Consider the following 14994-nt stretch of genomic DNA (forward strand, 5'->3'; position numbering starts at 1 on the left):
TAATTATTTATTTGCGGTTGAGTTGATATGTATAATTTTAATCTTTGACTTTTGTGTGTTTCATGATCTTATCAATGGTGGCAAGGAAATAAACCAAGACAGTATAACTAAATCCTATTAGACATACTCATAATGATATTATGACAGTGGCCAATAAACACATGAAAAGATGCTCACTCTCACTAGTCATTAGGAAGTGCAAATCAAAACTTCAATGAGATGCTGCTTCATGGCCACTAGGATGGCTGTAATCAAGGAGACAAATGATAAGTGTTAATGAGACTGTAGAGAAGTTGAAACCCTCATACACCACTGGCGGGAATATAAATGGTGCAGCCCTCTAGAAAACAGTTTGCTATTTCCTCAAACAATTAAACATAGAGGTACCGTATGCTCCCACAATTCCATTCCTAGAGAAAAATGAAAACAGACATCCCACAGAACTTGTATATGAATGCTTATCAAAGCAATGTATACATATAGCCCCAAAGTGGAGGCAACCCATACGTCCATCAACTTGATGAATGAATACATAAAATGGGGTGTATCCACACAATGGACTATTATTCTGCAATAAAAAGAGATAAAGTCCTGATTCATGCTAAAACATGGAGGAACCCTGAAAACATGGTGATACATTTAAGAAGGCGATCACAAAGGCCCACGTATTGTATAAATCCATTTATGTGTGTGCTAGTTGCTCAGTCATGTCCGACTCTTTGCCACCTCATGGACTGTAGCCCGCCAGGCTCCCTGTCTGTGGAATTCTCCAGGCAAGAATACCGGAATGGGTTGCCATTCCCCTCTCCAGGGAATCTTCCGGATCCAGGGATCCAGGGATCCAGGGATCGAACCCAGGTCTCCTGCTTTGTAGGCAGATTCTTTACCATCTGAGCTACCAGGAAAGTCCAATTCCATTTATACAAATAAGCAAATCCACACAGATAGATAATAGGCTTGTTGTTGCCTGGGGCTGGGAGTAGGGGTAGGATGAGTAAGAATGGGTCACTATCTACCTGCTAGAATAGCTAAAATCAAACGGGTTAATAATACCAAGTTGACAAGGATGTGGAGAAACCAGAACTTCATACACTGCTAATGGAAATGTTACGATCGCTTTGGGAAACAGTTAATGTTTCTTAAAAAGTAGAGCACATACATACTTATAACCTAGCACTTCAACTCAAGAGAAGCTGGAAACAGACCACCCAGACTTGTACACAAACGTTTACAGCAGTTCTATTCATATTAACCGAAACCTAGAAACAGTGCAGAATGCCATATACTAATGAATCTACAAATAAAATGTATGTGTCAGTTCAAAGAAGTATTACTCAGCAATAAAAACGAAAGAACTATTAATTTATATAATGTGGCTGGATCTCAAAACGTTATGCTAAGTGAAAGAAGCCAGACTGAAAATATCATATTGTCTGATAATGAAGATCATGGCATCCGGTCCCACCACTTCATGGGAAATAGATGGGGAAACAGTGGAAACAGTGTCAGACTTTATTTTTCTGGGCTCCAAAATCACTACAGATGGTGACTGCAGCCATGAAATTAAAAGATGCTTACTCCTTGGAAGCAAAGTTATGACCAACCTAGATAGCATATTCAAAAGCAGAGACATTACTTTGCCAACAAAGGTTCATCTAGTCAAGGCTATGGTTTTTCCTGTGGTCATGTATGGATGTGAGAGTTGGACTGTGAAGAAGGCTGAGCGCCGAAGAATTGATGCTTTTGAACTGTGGTGTTGGAGAAGACTCTTGAGAGTCCCTTGGACTGCAAGGAGATCCAACCAGTCCATTCTGAAGGAAATCAGCCCTGGGATTTCTTTGGAAGGAATAATGCTAAAGCTGAAACTCCAGTACTTTGGCCACCTCATGCGAAGAGTTGACTCATTGGAAAAGACTCTGATGCTGGAAGGGATTGGGAGCAGGAGGAGAAGGGGACAACAGAAGATGAGATGGCTGGATGGCATCACTGACTCGATGGACGTGAGTCTGAGTGAACTCCGGGAGTTGGTGATGGACAGGGAGGCCTGGCGTGCTGCGATTCATGGGGTCGCAGAGAGTCGGACACAACTGAGTGACTAATCTGATCTGATCTGATAACATTTACATGAAATAAAAGCAGAAAAACAGAGACAAAAATAAGTGGATTTTCAGTAGGAGAAGGGATTGCTTGAATGTGGTCACCAGGGAATTTCAGGGTGATGGAGGTGTTCTAAAAATGAATTGTGAAGAACCAAGTAACTGTATTTAACTTATACAAAATCATTGAATTGTAGATGTAAAATGGATGCACTTTATGGTGTATAAATGATAACAGAATGAACTTGTTTTTTAAAAAAGAGAGGGAAATGATCATGAAATCCTGTACTTCTGTTTTGTTTGTGAGGAAAAGTATGACATCTCTCTTTTTCCAATGGCCCACACTTTACCCCAAGAAGAAGACCTCAAAAAACTTTTTTTGGGATTGTTTGTGTGTTTGAGAGTGAGATGAAGTAATTAGTGTCACTAAAATTATTTAATGAATGTTTACAACTTGGCACTTTAATCATCCCGTAAATATATCTGTTAAACATCCCATGGTCACTCTTGTGTTTTTTTAATCCTTTTATTATTTATTAGGTATAATTCACAGACCATACAATTCACCACTTACAGTGTACAATTCCACGGTCTTTAGTGTAGTCACAGAGCTGTGTTCACCACAATCCATTTTAGAACATATTCATTAAGCCCAAAAGAAACTCCCGTTTTGACAACATAATTATTTTTCATAAACGGCATGTTGTTTATATTGCCTATAGTAATTTATTATTGTTCTGATGATTTTGTAAGTGTTTTGAAAAGTTCTGTTTTCATATTTAATGTAGTTACTACTGACATTATGACTGCATGAGGACTTAATCTTCATGCAGTGTAGAGGTTCTCAAGACCTAAGGTCTGAGAGGTACCGGTCTATCTACTCATGATCCTGACTTTCTCAAGTCCCCAGTGTTTCTCAGCATTTCTCAACATCGCTTTCTTCTTCTACTGCTTGTCTGAGGCCCTTTTCTTATCTCTAAAGGTAAGATTACTTATAGGTAAGATTACCTATAAATCCTAAATTTCAAAATCCAGTTCAGTGTTAGTTTCTTATCTTGTTTGACTGCCCTTAAGCCTACCACATTGTTGTCTTCTCCTGAAAAAATCCTTCTTGCTTTGATGTTTTCGACACCAACCCTCTCTCTATCTCTCCCCTCCTCCTGCCCTTCTCTGCCCCTTGCTGACTCTATCCTCTCTGGTTATTCTTGGGGTTCCAATTTAGGTCCTCTCTCACTCTCTGAATGCTTTTCCTGGGGTGTCTCATTCACATCCTTGACTTCAGCCGCTGCCAATATAGTCCACCTTTTCCAAATCAGCATTGCTTCCCTGGGCTGGATGCCCCCCCTTCAAATGCATATCAGTGTCCGCCTCTCACCCCTCCCCCACACTGAGCATCTCCAAGTGAACATTCCAACTAAAACTCATCAACTTCCCAAACTCACTTTTTTTTTTAAACTTGTGTTCTTAATATTATTATCCATTCATTTGGAAACAATAAAAAAAGGAAACTCAAAACAATAATTTTTAAACCTTGTGAAGTTATCTTTGAGTCCTCCTCTTCCCAACCACCCCCCCACCAAAGGCAATAGATCCTCAGATCCACCACCTCCCACCAAAAGCAGTAGATGCTCAGATCCAGCTGTGGCCCCCAGATGCTCTCATATCTATTCCTTCCCTCCCCTTGTTGCTGCTCACATTGCCTTTTTCCTGAACTACTGCAACCATCCCATCGGTCAGGCAGCCTCAGCTGTCAGTTATCCACCACACATGTGTGGGTCCAATGTTACTTTTGGTTTTTAAAATTCTTCTACCCTTCTTCCTCACCTTGAGCTCACAGTTCTTTGCCAGGCTCTGGCACACAGTCTGTCATTATTTGGTGCTATTGATCTTCCCTGGTGGCTCAGATGGTAAAGAACCTGCCTGCCAATGCAGGAGATGCAGGTTCAGTCTCTAGGTTGGGAAGATCTCCTGGAGAAGGATATGGCCACCCACTCCAGTATTCTTGCCTGGAGAATCCCATGGACAGAGGAGCCTGATGGGCAACAGTCCATGGGGTCACAAAGTGTCAGACATGACTGAGAGACTAAGCATGCACACTCTGCTTTTAGCATGCTGTATCTGCAGAATGGCTTGAATTGAATTGACCTTCCCAGCTGTGTCTCTTGCCACCCCCAACAGATTCCCTATTTCTGAGCACTGCTTTGTTCCTTGGCTCAAGGGGGCTTTCAGCAGAACTCATCCTTGGGGGGGGGTTGAGGGGGGAGTGCTCCTGGTTTTTCCAGATCTCTTCCTAAAGATCACGTCCTCCCTGAGATCTTGCCTCTCACTCAGCCCAAGGCACACTGGCTGACTTTATCTTGCGAATGCAGAAGTCCATCTGAATCAGCCCTAATCACACCTCACTGTACTCTGGATACTTGTCTCCATTTCCCCAGGAGCCCTGAGAGTGGGGCTATGTGTCCTCTGCGCCAGCAGCCTTCCGTGCTCTCTAGTAGCTGTGGGTGGGTGGGTAACTTGGGTGGGTGGGACGGTGTCAGACCAGGGCTCTCATGCTTTCTCCTTGAACCCACAGTAAAGAAACTCACTGCTCTTCCTAGTTAAATCAAGATGGGACACTAAATCGCTTAGTTCTAGAGAAAACAGGCACAGAATAACTAACTCAGGTGATACAGATGAGATGAAGGTTCCCTCTCCCTGTAGTTTTTGTTTGCTTCTCAGAAATGAGCAATGTGGAGAAGGATGTGGAGAGAAAGGGGGGTTTGGGGATGAAAGGACTCAGGTGGAAGAAAAGGAAAACCAGGTGAGCCACCCAGAGAAAAAGAGGTCCTGGAACAGGGATGAGGGAGATAGAAAAAGAGAAAGCCTTGTGGGAAAGAATGCACAGAAACAGGACGGAAGAATAGCCGATTCGCTGCCAATAAGGAGCTACAGGGAAAAGAAATACAGCAATGAGAGGAAACGGTGACAGGATGCAGCTTCACAATTCTTTTCAGAGCTGGAGCTTACGCCGGCTTCTTGACATTGTCTCTAAGTGTGTGTCCACGCCGACCCCACATCCAGGCAGGCTTTCTCTGAGAGGCAGTCCAGGGTCAAAAGGCCAGAGCCCCTGCAGTGGGACTGGAACCTCCACTTTCTGGACATCACAGCCATTTGATGAAAGTGTTTCCCAAAACTGGGAGTTTGGTTTGTGATGAGGTGACTATAGAACCCCAATTACTATATTCAATTTCTTCCTCTGCTGTGTTTCAATAGGATTTTAATAAGGTCCTATGCCAAATTTAAAACTGTTTGATGTCACGAATCAGAAATAACTCGTTTCAAAAATACAGAGGAGATCAAGGCCACAAGTTAGAAGTTGTAGCAGAACGTGAGGTTTGAGCTTACAAGTCCCTCATTTTTTTTAAACAAAGATTTTCTCCAGAATTGGAACTTTTATTTGTTTAATAAAAAGCTACCTACTGAATGGAAAAGAACCAACTGTTGAGAAAAGTGTTCTGTGCATGTACATCCTCACGTTGGCATTATTAGTCTCCATTTCTCTTTAAAACGTTTTTTTATTAAAATAGAGTTGATTTAAAATAGTGTGAATTTGTGCTGTATAGCAAAGGATTGTTACACACACACACATATACATTCTTTTTTATATTCTTTTCCATTATGGCGTATCACAGAATATTGAAAATAGTTCCCTGTGCTACATTGTAGGACCTTGTAGTTAATCCATTCTATATGTAACAGTTTGCATCTGCCAACCCCAAACTCCTAGTCCATCCCTCCCAATGCCCCTCTTGGCAGCCACCAGCCTGTTCTCAATATCTGTGAGTGTGTTTCTGTTTTGTAGACAGGTTCATTTCTGTCATATCTTAGATTACACAGATAAGTGATATCATGTATTTGCCTTTCTCTGTCTGACTTACTTCACTTAGTGTGGTAATCTTCAGGGGCAAATGGCAGAAACTACCTGTTTCATTCTTTTTTCTTGGCTGAGTAGTATTCTATTGTACATGTCATTTTTCTTTTCAGTCCTCTTGAAACATCAAACTATTAACTGAGGATTTAGAAAGAAAGTAGCGACACAAGTTCTATCATTCAAGTAAGGCTTCATCAATTCTGCCCAAAGATTGTCCGTCAGAAGGAAGATGGAGTTGTGAGCAGGAAGTGGAGAACACTTCCTTCAAATTTCGTGTTTAGGTTAACATTCTTCCTGACCTGGCACCTGTCTTCTATAATGCTTTTTAAGGTCTCTCAAAGCTCTTCCGTGGGACTATAGAATGTCTGAGCCTGAGAGACATTGTAGCAGAACCAACTCTCTCTGGAGGGATCCTCCAGCTGGGACACTGGGGGCAGAGAGGCAGCGTCTGGCCTGCAAACACTCAGCGAGTCTGGAGAAGGGCTGGGATCAGAACCTGGGCTCCTGACTCCAGCACACCTGCTGCCACATTACATGACCTTCTTCTCTGCTCACTGCCAAGACTGTCCTTTGGACATGTCCCAAGTTCCAGGACATATTTTCAGGACCATGAGCCAATCCGATATAAAGGAACTGGTGTTGGCTCCCCAAGTCATTAGAGGCTGTTCAGCGATCCTATGTGTATGTTCACAAATGATGAGTGAGAGGGAGACGGCAGGGGGACATCACGAGGGAAAGCCTGACGCCAAAACACTCTAGCAGTTTGGCTGAGCACTGGGGAGCAGACATAGCCTCCTGCCACCCAGCTCCTCCTCCAACCATGGCCGAGTCTCTCTGGCCTCTGTCATGGGATTTCCATGAGGGTTAAGGGCACTGATGCACTCACTAGTAGGTCATACAGTTAGCTGTTACAGAAAGTGACAGATGGAGATTTTTATTCTGTGTGTTAGTCACTCGGTCATGTCCGACTCTTTGCGACCCTTTGGACTGTAGCCCGCCAGGCTCCTCTGCCCATGAAATTCTCTAGGCAAAAATACTGGAGTGGGTTGCATCTCCTGCATTGGCAGGTGGATTCTTTACCGCTGAGCCACTAGGGAAGCACTTTTATTCTGAGGTGACCATAACAATTTGGCAGCATCTGACTTTGCCCTGGGCAGTCCTCCCCCTGCAGGGGCGTGTGGTCTTTCCAGCAGCCCTTCCCCGCAAGGTTCTAGGCAGCTGCACACCCTGGCGATCCCAGCTGGGTCCCTCATGTGTTGCTAAACTGAAGTTTTCAGTGTGACCCTAAGAGATCTGTGTAGGAAGATTTCCCTGGTGGTCCAGTGGATAAGAATCTGCCTACCAATGCAGGAGGCATGGGTGTGATCCCTGCTCCGGGAAGATCCACATGCCATGGAGCAACTAAGACTGGGAGCCACAACTACTCAGCCTGTGTGCCTAGAGCCTGGGCTCCATAACAAGATAAGCCCCCACAATGAGAAGCCTGTGACCATAGTGAACAGTAGGCCCCGTGGCCCCACTTGCTGCAACTAGAGGAAAAGCCTGCACGCAGTAATAAAGACCTAGAACAGCCATAAATAAATAAATTTAAAAAAGAGATCCATATATGAATAAAAGCTGTAATCCTATAAAGCAGTAAACAAGCCAGCTCACGTCACCCACAGATCCTCCCTGCAGGGTAAGACACTGCCGCTCTGTACGAGCAAGAGGCACCTCATCCCAACCACAGTCCACACCTGCAGTAGTTGAACCTATGTCTAGCAGAGGTGGCTCAGCAGTAAAGAATCCGCCTGCCAGTGAAGGAGACGTGAGTTTGATCCCTGGGTCGGGAAGATCCCCTGGAGAAGGAAATGGCAACCTGCTCCAGTATTCTTGCCTGGAGAATCCAATGGATAGAGGAGCCTGGCAGGCTATGGTCCATGGGGTCACAAAGAGTCAGACATGACTGAGCACACAATAGTACAGAGTACAAAGGAGAATCCAATCTTCATATCAGTTTGGGACAGAAGGACCCCACAGCCAAGACGAATGACTACATCATGCAAAGACCCTCCCTTTCTCTCCACTGCCTGCACTAACATTTAAGGTTAACTGGAGATTCTGTTTGATAACACGATTCACTTGAAACAAACCCTGGTTGTGTGCCTTCAGAGAGCCCGGTCCATCTACAAGTCTATACACAGAACACAGGGTTGTGCTTTGCAGCTGAGAGTTCCCCACAGATAATAGATCTTGCCCAAGAAGGGAAGCTTGGTCCTTCCTTATTTTTCCAGCACCCCAGGTTGACAAGTCAACCCACATCCTCCAGCCAGTGGACTATCTAAATAAATATTGACAAACCGCACTGATTTTCACCAGGGCTTAGCTCTGTGTAATGACAATATTAGTAATGGTGGGGCTCTTTTATTTAAAATAACAGTTTCTTGCATGTATTTACTCTTTCAGTGTTAATTTTGGAGACAATTTAGGAATGGAGTATTTAAGAGTCATCATGTACTTCAAGGAACAGTGAAGAAGCAGGAGCTAAATATTGTTCATGTATATTTGAAAAACTGATACGTGCAACTGAGGTGTAATCTGCCTGAATGACCCTCCAAAACAGACACATTCATGTCATGCTAATGGTTGTCTCCGTTTCCTTAATTGTGGTATAATCACTTGGGGAAACACAGAAGCCGTTTCCCGCCTAATCTGTGCTTCCTCACTGTGACACACAGCACTTCTCTGGTTTTCCGGACAGTTTTCTGACCTGAAGTCAAAGCTGTTTTTCATATCTTAGGTTGTGGGAAGCCAGCCGCAGGCTGGCTCCGTTATGGAGACTGAAAACCATGAGGATGGACGCAGAGCCATGGGCGAACCCTGGGGCTCAGTGTGCCTGCTTTTTCCCAAGGCCTTCCTGACCGTTCTCTGCTGCCCACCAGGAACTGCTTTCAGGTTCACTGGGCTGTCTTTCCCCAATCCCTACGGGGGAACATGGAAGGAGAGAGCCAGGTTGACTGTCCAGCACTGGCTCAGTTCTCAGGGCCTGTGGTCACATGAGCCCTTTTACCCAGGGATGCTCAGGGCTTAATATCCTTGGAGGGAGACCCCAGATCATCCTCTGGCTTTTTGTGCAGAACTGACCAGAATGTGGCATCAGGGAGCCCAGACCTTCAAGTATCACTGTCCTCTTGCAGTCCAGGGCGTGGCCCGGGAACACCCAGACCTACGCGGCTTGTCCTGCTCCCTGGACCCTATAGGAGAGAGGCCAGCTGCCACGTGACTAGTTGTATACACAGGCCAACTTGAGAGCGGAGACAAAGATCTCCAGAGCATGCCTTGGAAGGTTAACTCATTCTCAGCTCATCATTTCCTGAAGCTTTTTCCTTGACTGATGCCCAAGATTTCATGAGCAGGAATGCCTTCCGGGTTCCTGGGGTCCCTAGGGCAGGGAGGGGCTCTCCATCTGCCGGCAACATTCCTAATCACCGTAGACTTGGCCCTCATGACTTACCAACTCCTTGAGAGATGGAAATAGGTCTTCTTCACCACTCTCCATCCTGAATGACTGTTTGGCAGGAGCTGGACACACCTGGGTCCTTCCCCAGGCTTCGGACTAGGAGTGCTAGGTACCAGTTCTCTGCAGCGCCTGGAAGTCACACAGGTGCACCACAGCCTCTGAGCTCTTGCCCTTCCCAGAGTGGATCCTTGCCTTTGGCTCAATCATAGAGGATGAACTATGGGAGGGCAAGCTTGGAAGCAATGATGGCATTATGAATCATGAGAATGGGTATGTGGATGGAGAGGAAGTGACAGAGGCAAGATACTCAAGAGATATGAAGGTCAGAGATTGAGAGAATGTGCCCAACTCATTCCTTAGCTCTGGTACTTTTTCACATACATTAGTTCTGGCTTTGATAGATTAAATCATAGGGGTCAACCAGGCTGTTGGGCCCAAAGGTCCAGGGCCCAGGAGAGAGTAGGGGGTGGTCTGGGTTTCCTCAGCACTTGTGGGAGTAGGTGAGATGGACCAGGGAGCAGTGTACAGTGGGAAGAGGAGCAGCTGGGGACACATGGTCAGGAAACCCTGACAGGCAGAGGAAGAGAACTCTGACGAGAGATATCTAACAACTCAGATTAGAAATTAAAAAAAAAAAAAAGAAATTTAACAGCCTATTTCTCCAAAAGTCTTATCTTTTTCTATTGACTCTGGTGAATTCAGATGAAGAATCTTGTAAGAATTCTTAGTACTTTTTTTTCCAATAATACATAAAAATATTTAGATAAATATTGCTAACCTTTTAGAAACTGATTCTTCTTCCTCATCATATCATTCATTATTGATAGTTTCTATTAACACTGTAGGAGAAACTTGGGGGTTGAGGTCATATATCTATTGATCTTTAAAAATATATATAACTAGAATTTTAAGGGAATGGAAAACTGAAAATACCATCATAGAATTGTCTTTGAGGCCAAATTTTTAAGACATTAACCTAAATAATGGCATATTTATAAAGAGGTGGAAGAATCTGGAAGTGTCTATCTCCATTTCCTCCTGACTTTTTTTTTCTCATACTTGACATTCCTTTTATTCCCGAAGAGCAGGCTTACATCTGCTGTATGTTTTGCCTTCATTGATATGGATGCTCCAAAGTCAACAGGTGTTTTCTGATGTCAGAAGTCTCTGTGTTTCCTTTGGATGCCTTCCAAGGTTGGATAAAGACATGTGTGGCTGAAATGGCTTATCTCTGTCATAGCACCAACCAGCGAGAAGATGCTGGAGGCTCTGTTGCCAGGGAATTCTCCATGAGTTTGTCCACACGATTCTTCACACTTCCAGCTCTGAGTTCCAGGTAGAGTGTGTCGTGTGATGTACACTGTGGCAGCGTCCACATGGAAACCGACAGAAACATTTTGATTCAAAACTTTGGTCTCTAGCAATATCTAGGACTTGCTTTTAAAAGGAAATTGATGTAGCACATGGCAGGCCTTGACGTCTTACAAAACTTTTGGTCGGAGGATCCACTGAGAATCTGAAGTCTGAATATATATTGCTGTCTTAAAGCACATTGTACTAAGTGCAATATTTAGAGAGTTCATATTAAACAACTATCTTGTATGGCAGCCCATTAATTTATTTCCATCGAGTCACACGAAAAGAAAAATTCCCAGATTCATCAGAAAAATAATTAAGATACTTTACCATATTAGTACCTTTATGTTCATTGAAATAGTTCATGAGTTTCAGTACCTGTTTATTTAAAAGATATGTCTGGGGACTTTCCTGGTGGTCCAGTGGTCAGGACGCCACGCTTCCACTGCAGGGAGCATAGATTCGATCCCTGATTGGGAAACTAAGATCCCGCATACCATGTGGCACAGCCAAAGTAAAAGAGAAAGGAAAAAAAAAAGAGACATGTTTGAATGTTCACTAGATGAACCTATGAATTATATTATTCTCCTTTTCAACTTCATTGAAGATCTTTCCAAAACAGGAAGACATTTTTTGGTGTATTGTTAAAAGTAAAACATAGTCTACACACAGAACTTTGGGGAATTGAATCCTTTTTCTCCTGCTCTACTTGCTCATGCCCCTCGTGAGCTCAGATCCCTAAATACCCCCTTTCCCCATCAGGATTTACTTTGTTGACTTGCTCAGTGGCAATCAAGTTGGTTTTCCTTTCAAAAACATATCCCAAATCTTACGCTATTATAATATCAAAATCAGAATGTACTTAAGGCCTGACTTCCTAGGCTGTGGACAAGAGACGGAGAAGAACAGGCCCATCTTCCTGGGTATTTGAGATGAACGAGTCCACACACATAAATTCCAGAGAACAGAGCTGGGCAGGACAGGACATCAGCACACTTGTCGTGCTCACAGATCATATCAAAGGGCATTTATGAAGGGGTGACGTTGTCCACAGACTAATCTGAAGAAGTAGAGATGTTTCCAAGTTACCAAGTCTTTGGGTTATCCTTTACTAGAGTTCTAGCAGTTTGGGACACAGCTCAGCAAGAGGTAGACCCTACTCCCAGATTTCCTGCTTATATCTGGCTGTGTTCAGCAACCCCATGGAGGTCTCCCCTGACCTGGGTAGCCTTAGGACAAATCAGCAGAGAGGGGACATCCCCTGCTCTCAGCAGGCCTCCTAGGCAACCACCCCAACATCATCATCCCCCTGCAGGGGTCACACAGGCCCTCTGATTGGCTCCTTTCCCTGGGGGAGCATCAGGACAGTATGCCCCTGCCCCCCTTGTCTCTCCACCTCCCTCTGACCTAGCCTTTGGCACCCACCACACTCTGGTGGCTTAAAGCCCCCAGCCCTATCATCTCTTAGTGTTGGTGACCCCAGTGGTTTCTGAGTGACCCTCCCTGTCACCGCCAGTGCTGAAGTCTGACAGTTGATGCCTCTCGGACCTTTAGGCATTCCTCAGATACACTCTGATTGTTCAGACAAGGTCTATTTTCACTCATCTCTTATCAAGCAGGCTGAATAGTGCAGTTTGGCGGGGTTGGGCTGGGGATTACCTCTGACTGCTTATTTTAGAGAAAGTGGATCACAAAGCAATCGAGACATCCGTCTTATGGGGTAAAAGCGGAGATTCCAGATTCCATTGCGTGCATGTGTACTCAGTCGTGTCAGACTCTCTGCGACCCATGGACTCAAGTCCACCAGGTTTCCTATGTCCATGGGATTCTCCAGGCAAGAATACTGGAGTGGGTTGCCATACCCTCTTCCAGGGGACCTTCCCGACCCAGGGATCGAACCTGCATCTTTTGTGTTTCTTGTATGGGCAGGTGAATTCTTTACCAGTTGAGCTACCTGGGAAGCCTCCATACTACACTAGATCTTAGTCAAAAAGCCTAGAAGCAATATCAGATTTGATGTTCTCCAGTTCCTGACTCTTAGGGCCTTTTGAGAGACAAGAAAAGATAGTGGAGAGTCTACTGAGAACCTGCGGGACTGAGTTTCCTTGTTGACAATTTTCATCAGCTCAAACATGCCACTGCTCTTCTGACACAATCTGCATTTTTAGAACGTGCCTTTACTTTTCTGTCTGTGGTGTAGTTTTTTTTTTTTTTAATATATAGGAGTGATTATTTTAATATATGTCTTTATCCAGGTTATTTTATTTTGCTGAGGTAAGTAATATTCAAAAAGAGGGAATCAATTAGCATTATCTTAAAACACATATGAAATCTATTTCTATGTCTCAAGTGTCCCCAGCATTGATAACCCACCCAGCCCCTGGCAGTGGAGTGAGCTGAAGGAAGGAAGGTAGAAAGAAAGAAAGGAATGAAACCAAACTGCACCTTCAGAGAGCCTCTAGTGACATGTTAACCAGCCCCTGCACCTAGACTCCTACCTCCTACCCTCGGGAGTGGCTTTGATGTGCAGCTATTCATTCTCTGGTTCCTGCATTTACCTTGTGACCTGCGTTCCCTACCCAGGGTAGCTGCAGCTGCGACAAAACAGAATGGTGTGAAAATGTACCTTGTTTGATTAAATGCTTCGTTTGCAATCTGCCAAGGCTAACATTGAGGTCAGTGTGAGTGCATCCAAGTACCAACACGGGGGCCACCATCAATGACCACAGCCATGGGATGTGGCACCGTTATGACCTGCTTTATTTATTGATCCTATTTCAATTTTTATTTTTATAAGATTTTTATTACACAGGGAAGTAAAATGAGTATAAATCAAATAACACTCATAGTAATTTGAATAAATGTCTTCTACCTATATTAGCATAATCTTCCACTGCCCATTTTTCAATCAATTTTTATTTCATATTGGACTATATTTGTTTGACAATGTTGTGTGAGTTTCAGGTGTACAGTTAAGTGGTTCCATTAAACACATACATGTATCACTACCCATTTAGGTCATTACAGAGTACTGAGCAAAGTTCCCTGTGCTGTACAGTAGGTCCTTTTTGGTTATCTATTTTAGATATACTGGTATGTATATGGGAATCTCAAACTCCTAATTTATCCTCCACAGCCACCTTTCCCCTTTGGTAATCAAAATTTTGTTTTCTATGTCTGTGAGCCTGTTTCTGTTTTGTAAATAAGTTCATTTATACCATTTTAAAAAAATTTTCACATGTAGGTAATATCATACGGTATTTGTCTTTCTCTGACTTACTTCACTTACTTCATAGTCTCTATGTCCATCCATGCTGTTGCAAATGGCATTATTTCATTCTTTTCGTGGCTGAGTAACATTCCATTGCATACATGTACCACATCTTCTTTGTCCATTTCTCCACTGATGGACATTTATGTTCATCCATGTCTTGGCTATCATAAATAGCTCTGCTATAAATATTGGGTGACCTGCTTTAAAGACAGGAGGCTCGCCCAACCTCACACACATAAATGGGCCAATATTTGAAATTAGACTATTAAACATCATATTTCATACGTGACATTTTTTTCTGTCTTTGGCTCCTTTCCCCCAAGTTTGTAATGAGCTATTTATTGCAATTAGAACCCACAGGAACTGAGTTGCTTCTTACAGAACACAGTCTTGGCGCAGGAATTAAGGATGGAGAGATGGAAGCAGCCTCCCATTCCATCTCCATTGCAGGTGCTGGCAGAGCCCACCTTGACCGGAGTCACACACCTTGGGGGTCATAGAAACCGGTCCTCCATGTCCATCAATCCTGCTTCCTCTGCTCCTCCACCGCCCACCTCTCCTGACAGTTCAGCTTTTCCTCAGATTTTCTCACTTATCCACATCTCTCTTCACCTAGCCCTTTGGATGAAATTAGCCAGATCTGATTGCTGCTGTGGGCACTCAAGAGAACCTGCATCTTTGGAATTCTTTATAACATTCATGGCATCATGTGTGGCACCAGCTGGTTTAATCCTTATGGCAAATCATTTCCTGATTTATAAATTACCTTCCCGAGGCATCAAATGGTGACTCTCTCAAAATCATGTAATGATCAAGTGGTAGAACGCGTTCAAATCAATCATTCTTTATCCAAAATTCT

The sequence above is a fragment of the Bos javanicus genome, chromosome 14, assembly GCF_032452875.1.
Source record: "Bos javanicus breed banteng chromosome 14, ARS-OSU_banteng_1.0, whole genome shotgun sequence".
Classification (NCBI taxonomy): Eukaryota; Metazoa; Chordata; class Mammalia; order Artiodactyla; family Bovidae; genus Bos; species Bos javanicus.